This window comes from Triticum urartu, chromosome 3 (genome assembly GCF_003073215.2).
Source record: "Triticum urartu cultivar G1812 chromosome 3, Tu2.1, whole genome shotgun sequence".
Lineage (NCBI taxonomy): Eukaryota > Viridiplantae > Streptophyta > Magnoliopsida > Poales > Poaceae > Triticum > Triticum urartu.
Window position 1 is genome coordinate 195,682,641 of NC_053024.1, and position 6,000 is coordinate 195,688,640.

Genomic DNA, 6,000 nt, shown 5'->3' on the forward strand with positions numbered 1-6,000 from the left:
GCACCAATACCCCTCATGGAGTTTTTCACCTTCTCCTTAATAGCACCCTCATCCTCCTTCACAAAGGTTTTCATGAGAGGAGGAGGTCGTTTGGCCTTGTCATTTGTAACACCCCGGATATGACTTTCCCAATTTGTACTCCAACTCTTGCCGTTTCCGGCGTTAAGTTATTTTATTTTCTCGGGTTCGGGTTTTTGTCTCTGTGTGTTGTTGTCGTTGTTTGGCATCTCATATCATGTCATCATGTGCATTGCATTTGCATACGTGTTCATCTCATGCATTCGAGCATTTTCCCCGTTGTCCGTTTTGCATTCCGGCGCTTCGTTCTCCTCCGGTGGTCATTTCTAGCTTTCTTTCGTGTGTGGGGTTTAAACATTTCCGGATTGGACCGAGACTTTCCAAGCGGCCTTGGTTTACTACCGGTAGACCGCCTGTCAAGTTTTGTATCATTTGGACTTCGTTTGATACTCCAACGGTTAACCGAGGACCGAAAAGGCCTCGTGTGTGTTGCAGCCCAACACCCCTCCATTTTGGCCCAAAACCCACCAAAACCCTCTCCATCATCTAGAGCGTTCGATCACGATCGCGTGGCCGAAAACCGCACCTCATTTGGACTCTCCTAGCTTCCTCTATGCCTATATAAAGAACCCCCATTCCAAAACCCGGGTCTCCTCCCCCGAAACCCTAAAAAATCCCAGATCCACCGCCGCCGGACACGTCCGCCCGCCGCCGCCACGTGGCGCGCTGTCATTCGCCGCCGCCTCCGCGCCCCACATCGCCGCGCCAGGCCCGCCGGGGCCCGCCGGGGCCCGAGGCTGGCCCCCGCGGCCCGCACCGCGCCCGTCGCCCTGCCGCCGATCCGGCGCCCCGCGCCGCCGTCTTCCTCCTAGCCGGCCGCCGCCCCGGGTCGCCGCGGCCGCCCGCCACCCCACATTGCCGACTCCGGCCACCGCCTCCTCTCCTCGCCGCGCCGCCGCCCCACGTCGCCGGAGGCCGGGCCGCACCGCCCGGCCGCCTCGCCTCTCCACCCTCCTCCTTCCACGGATCCGCCGGCCGCCGTCTACGTCGTCAACTCCGGCGAGCTCCGGCCGGTGAACCTCGTAATCTGCGCATGAACAGTGCCGGATCTCAGATCTAGATCCAAAACGTGGGTTGACTTTTTCCCGAAACCCTAATCCATGTGCTCCTGTTCATCATGCTATATCTCCGCATCCGTTGCTCCGTTTTTGGCATATAGCATATCAAATTGTTCGTCTCAGAGAGTACATCATTTCATTCCATTGCATCATTTTCATTTGAGTTCATCTTGATGCCCGAAATGCTGTTAGAAGAGGGCTACTTGAGATAATTGTCAGATCTGCTACTCCATTTGCATATTTGTCATTTTTGCCATGATTATTGTGTGCATGATATGCCCATGAGCTCTACATATGTTTTGTTAAGGGTTTTTTCATCTTTCCAGAGGTGCAACCCATGTATTTTTGTGATGTGTGTGGTGACTAGCACAAGCTTGCAAAGTGGTGCACTTGGTAATTCTGATTTCAGGGACTTAGCAATTCCACTAAGTCCTTGACCTGTTTATTTCATTTGGCCATATGTTCATGTTGTTTCCTAGTGATCCATGCCTCTTTTGAGGATGATCAGTAAGGATGTTTTGTTAATCTTGTAGTGCTCTATCCATCCATGTCTTTGTTTGCAATTATGGAGCACACTAGCTTGAGTCAATCGAGCTCTACTTTTGCTACTTCGTGAATCTGGGCAGATTGTCTACTTGTTAGCGATTTTGCCGATGATGTTATAGTTGATCCATGCATGCTATGCTTTTGTTCTTGCCATGTCTAGCTTACATTTTGTGTATTCTTGATGGGTGTATGCTTAGTTTGCCATGACTTGCTCCGTAGTGAGTGCATCGAGCTCGTAAACATGCCTACTTGATATCTGTTTCAGCATGCTCCATTTTTCACTAAGTCTGAGAACTGATTATGTTTTTGCCATGTTCACATGCTTGCAATTGTATTTTCTGATCCCTTTTGGCTCAAGGTCACTAAGGGACTTTTGTTAAGCTCTTTGAGTAGCTACATGCCATGCTTTACTTTTCCATGTTCAGGTCCTGTAGCATGTAGTTTTGTTGCTCCGAAGTGTGCTACCTGATCTGAAATTCCAGACAAGTGTTAATTTCACAAAGTCTGAGATCTGTTTACCATATGCATTTTTGCCATGCTTGTTTGAACCTGTTAATGGATGAATTGGCCGTAGCTCAGTGCTAGACTTTTGTTAAGCATCTTGAATGCATACCTGCCATGTATTTTGTTGTCATGTTTGAGTGCTGTAGCATGTTCATCTCATTACATTTAGATGGCTACTTGCTGTAAATCGCAGACCAGTGTCATATTTGTTTTGCTTGCCATTTCCAAACCGTAACTCCGATTCCGGCGTTCTTTATATCGTTTTCAAGCGATTTCATCTCATCTTTCCAGTGGCACACTTGGATTTCCAAGTTGAGGCCAGGTTCATGCATCCCTTGTCAAATCTTGCATATGCATCCCGCATTGCATCCCGCATAGCATATCATCTTTGCATGATGTTGTTTGAGCCTTGCACATGGTTGATTGTGTCCTTGTTGCTTGTTTGTATTGTTTGGGTAGAGCCGGGAGACGAGTTCGCTAACGAGGAGCCCGTTGAGTTTGCTTTCGAGGATCCAGTCAACTCTGACAACTTTGCAGGCAAGATGATCATACCCTCGAAATCACTACTATCTTTGCTATGTTAGATTGCTCGCTCTTTTGCTATGCCATTGCTACGATGCCTATAATTTGCTTTCAAGCCTCCCAAATTGCCATGTCAAACCTCTAACCCACCTTGTCCTAGCAAACCGTTGTTTGGCTATGTTACCGCTTCGCTCAGCCCCTCTTATAGCGTTGCTAGTTGCAGGTGAAGATTGGAGGCCGTTCCTTGTTGGAACTTTTATTTACTTGTTGGGATATCATTATATTAACTTGTTATCTTAATGCATCTATATACTTGGTAAAGGGTGGAAGGCTCGGTCTCTCGCCTAGTGTTTTGTTCCACTCTTGCCGCCCTAGTTTCCGTCATATCGGTGTTATGTTCCCGGATTTTTGCGTTCTGTACGCGGTTGGGTTATAATGGGAACCCCTTGATTAAAGCTTTTCCAGCAATGCCCAACCTTGGTTTTACCATTTGCCACCTAGCCTCTTTTTCCCTTTGGTTTCTGGAGCCCGAGGGTCATCTTATTTTAGCCCCCCCGGGCCAGTGCTCCTCTGAGTGTTGGTCCAACCGAGCGATGTCCGGGGCTACTAGGGGCAACTCTGGGCTGGCCTACCCGACGTCTGGCTCATCTGAGTGTGCCCTGAGAACGAGATATGTGCAGCTCCTATCGGGATTTGTCGGCACATTCGGGCGGTGTTGCTGGTCTTGTTTTAACCTGTCGAAGTGTCTTGAAGAACCGAGATACCGAGTCTGATCGGAACATCTTGGGTGGAGGTCTATTCCTTCGTTGACCGTGAGAGCTTGTCATGGGCTAAGTTGGGACTCCCATGCAGGGATTTGAACTTTCGAAAGCCGTGCCCGCGGTTATGGGCAGATGGGAATTTGTTAATGTCCGGTTGTAGATAACTTGAACCTTAACTTAAGTTAAATGAACCAACTGGGTGTGTTACCGTGATGGCCTCTTCTCGGCGGAGTCCGGGAAGTGGACACGGTGTTGGAGTAATGCTTGCGCAGGTTGCTCTCTAGTTTCTCGCTCGCGCTTTGCCTCCTCTTCTTGCTCTCTTTTGCGAACAGGTTAGCCACCATATTTGCTAGTCGCTTGCTGCAGCTCCACATATTTACCTTGCCTTACCTATAAGCTTAAATAGTCTTGATCGCGAGGGTGCGAGATTGCTGAGTCCCTGAGGCTCACAGATTACTATTTCACCAGATGCAGGGCCTGATGATTCCGCTCCAGGTGACGCGCTCGAGCTCAAGTGGGAGTTCGACGAGGACTCTCAACGTTATTATGTTTCCTTTCCTGATGATCAGTAGTGGTGCCCAGTTGGGGGTGATCAGGACCGTGTCGCATGTTGGGTTATCTTTTATTTTGGCGCCGTAGTCGGGCCATGAGTGTTTGGATGATGTAATGTTATTTATGTACCTTGATGACGTGGCGAGTGTAAGCCAACTATGTTATCTCCCCTTTATTATTATATTACATGGGATGTTGTAAAGATTACCTTACTTGCGACATATGCCTTCAATGCGATTATGCCTCTAAGTCATGCCTCGACACGTGGGAGATATAGTCGCATCGAGGGTGTTACAAGTTGGTAATCAGAGCCTTCCCCGACCTTAGGAGCCCCATTGCTTGATCGTTTTTAGCGGCCGAGTTGTGTCTAGAAAAATGTTTTGAGTCATTTAGGAATTATATATCGGAGAGTTAGGAATTCTTTTTACTTCCCAGTCTCCTCATCGCTCTGGTAAAGCATCCTGACGTAGAGTTTTGACTCTTCTCTTCTCAAATTTCACTAAATTTTTTTAGGATCACGCGGGTATCTTGGAATCATTCCGATGGTTTTATGATGAGAACATTGTCTTGGTGCCTCCTGTCAGGGGTTTTATGGAAGTGTCCCGGGGAGTTGAGCTCTGAGGTGTTGCCGTCATAATTTTATTGTTGCGGTTCTGGAATACCTGAGTCTAGTACGCCGACATCGAAAATCTCTTTTATGCAGTTCGTTGGTGAGATAACCTCGACGCCACCCAGTACCGGGGCGGGAGTTCGGGAGTATCGCCATAACTTGTATAACAGATGCTTTTCGAAGGTTGAGGTAGATGGTTTCCGAAGTTTTTCTCGGTTATGTGTTGAAGGATGGATACAGCTGGATGTAGGATTTGCTAGATTTGGGTGAGATATTATGCTTCCCCTGTATCCCCAACACCTGATTGCATAACCGGAAAGGTTCGGGAGTTTCATAGGTGGGAATTCTCGTAGCTCTAGTTCTTCTTCCACGGATATTGGTTTGAGATTGGGATTTCTTACCGATTATTCGTTCTTGATCCGTACCTTGTTGATTTATTTCTCTACCTTAATTCTACGTGGCTTCTCAATTTATGGATATGTGACCATTTCAAGAGGAATGCATTCGTTCATTTTGTTCGGATGTGAAGACTATATGTTGCAATTTTCATTCCGTTGGATTCAGCTTCAATATTTTTCTATCAATGTGCTAATGGATGTCAGCCTCTTCAGGATGGCTCCTCCAACGCGCACGACTCCGAATCCTGATCCGCCACCACCTCCACCTCCTTCGGATGCATGGCAAGCTGTGATGGCCGCAACCAATGCAAACACACAGTTGATCATGCAAGTTCTCCAAGAGCGCAATCAAGGCAACCAAGGGAACCAAGGCAACAATCAGAATCACTCTGCTACACTCAACCAGTTCCTTGCTAACAGGCCAAAGACTTTCAGCAATTGTGTTGAGGCAACCGATGCTGACGATTGGCTTGTGGATCTGTGCAAGCATTTCGAGTGCAGTAACGTCAGGCCTGAGGACTTTTTCAAGTTCGCTTCATTCCAACTCAAAGATCAAGCTGCAGAATGGTTCCAGCAGTACAAGGACTCCAGAGGTGGTCGTGTTATCACTTGGGATGAATTCCGTCAAGATTTCAGAGCTCACCATATTCCTCAAAGCGTGGTTGAAAGCAAGCGTGAGGAATTCCGCAACCTGAAGCAAGCCTCTATGTCTGTCTATGACTACAACAAGTTGTTTCAGAAGCTTGCCCGCTTTGCCAAGCAGGACGTCCCTGATGAGAAGAGCATGATATACCAGTTCAGGGGTGGTCTCAGAGAAGAAATTCAGCTAGCTCTTGTTCTCTTTGATCCCTTGAGGTACGATGAGTTCTACAACATGGCATTGAAGCAAGAGGCTGCTCAGTTGAGGTGTGATGCTTCCAAGAAGCGAGTCAGAGATGTTACTCCTTCTTCCTCTACTCAAGTGGCCAAGC